The 1,801-nt window shown below is 60.6% G+C and overlaps 1 long non-coding RNA gene across 7 annotated transcripts in view; it reads left to right on the top strand.

Annotated features, from left to right (window-relative positions):
• The window catches only part of LOC108445644, a 102,291-nt gene that overhangs the window by 41,751 nt on the left and 58,739 nt on the right, over nucleotides 1-1,801 (top strand). The window lies entirely within an intron of this gene.

Genomic DNA, 1,801 nt, shown 5'->3' with positions numbered 1-1,801 from the left:
GGGCTGGGCTGTGTTTGGGGCTGTTCTGCCACAGAATTTGTCTTCCAGTGCCATCTCCACCAATTGCTGTGCCGAGGAGACCCCCCAGAGTCGGGACCACTCTTCTCCCACTGGCATAAGCCGAGGGGAGTGCCTGGGCAGGAAGAGTGCCCATGGGGCCGTGCAGGGCTCCCAATGTGGGGGGCTGTGTGTACCCCCCTTGCCGTGCTGCTCACAGTACGCTGGCTCCTCTGCTCTGCCCCAGCCCTAGGTGCCTGCTCGGGAATCAAGAAATGGGAGCGAGAGTTTGAGGCTTCTTGTCCCTTGCTGGGGTATAGGTTGTCCAGAATGTGGGATTAGAGCGGCGTGCAGATGGATTTCCCAGCTGCATTAATCAGTTCAGAGGCAGCAAAGGCAGCTGAGCTCTGTGCATCACCTTGAAGCTCTTTTTTTTGTCTTTAGAAAACTTTGGGTGGATGTTATTGCTCATGAAAGCAAGGGGCTGATCATGCTGGGAAGGAGCAGGCGTAGTGTGGGCTGGCACTATTATGCAAGCTTCCCACATGCCGCTCTGCCAGTGCACTCCGTTCCAGAACAACAGCACGCGTCCGCGTGCCAGCCCCGAGCCCACCCCCGGGTCTGCCAGAGCACCGTGGTCCCGCTCTGCCCACATTGCCCTTGCCACGGGCCCTGCCTGCGCAGTGCTCCTGCCTCCTGCCACCCGCTCTGCCCAGAGCCAGCAGCCCTACGAGTGGGCAGTTTTGGGGTGAAGGGGTGCCCGCTCCTACCCAGCCCCACAGCACTGTGGAACCAGCTATTGTGAGCGTCCTGGCCAAAGTGGGAGCAATGGGAGTTTCTCCCAGGACCTTGCACTGCACTGGGGCATGTCTGACTCCTGGGGCTGGGACTGTGCTGCTTTTCAGGAGACGGCAGACAGGTTGTCACCCCGGCCACAGTGCGCATCGTGCCCTAGCATCAGGAGGGCTGTGCCCATCCCAGCAGAGGCACCTTGTCTGCAGGGCTGGCTGCAGCCTCTGCTGCCAGCGCCTGCTCTGGGCACCAGGGCAGAAGTGGGCTCACTCGAGCTCAGGCCACCAAGCCTCTTCCCCATCCAGCTTTTCTCCCCGCTGCTTTCCTCCTGCTCCCCTGGAGTCTGGCTGGGTCCTGGGTGCAGCTGGGGCTGCCGGCCATGGAACGTGTGGGTGCTGGTGCTGAGCTTGGGGCTCACTGGGCTGGTGGGGAGCAGCCTGGAGCAGGGAGGAACGTGCCAATGCAGAGCCCCTGCAGCGACTCTCCCCATCATCCCCAAGCCCGCCGGAGCCCCCCCCGGGAGGAGAGTGCTCCTTCAAGGAAGACTTGGAGATGAGCAATGGAAAACATCTGACAGGGGAGCCCTTGAGGCGCTTTTGTTCCAGCGAGTGGGAGTGTGAGATCCGCTCAGACATGAAAGGCTGCGCAGCTCCGTCCCCAAAGTCATGGCGAAGAGGAGGATGGGGGGTGTGTGGCTGCACCGGGAGGTCATCCCGGGAACGACTGGCACCGGGATCCCCGCTCCCTCCCTCCCTCCCCTTCCAGCAACTAAATTAGGTCACACTTGAAAGTCAGTTTCTTGGCTGTGGATTTAATTTAGCTTTTCCAGGCTAGTTATCATATAATAAATTCCAGGAGATTTATAGAAAACATGCCCAGGGAGGCTTAGCCAGTGTGTAACAAGATTTGTGCCTCTTTCCTGCTGTTGAGCAGCTCTGGCGAGCGCAGTGCCGCCAGCAGCTGTGCAGGCAGGGCTGGCAGCCCCGTGGGGGGGACCCCGGAGACAGGGGGC

Source organism: Corvus brachyrhynchos, unplaced genomic scaffold (assembly GCF_000691975.1).
Source record: "Corvus brachyrhynchos isolate BGI_N302 unplaced genomic scaffold, ASM69197v1 scaffold340, whole genome shotgun sequence".
Lineage (NCBI taxonomy): Eukaryota > Metazoa > Chordata > Aves > Passeriformes > Corvidae > Corvus > Corvus brachyrhynchos.
This window is presented reverse-complemented; position numbering and strand designations above follow the sequence as displayed.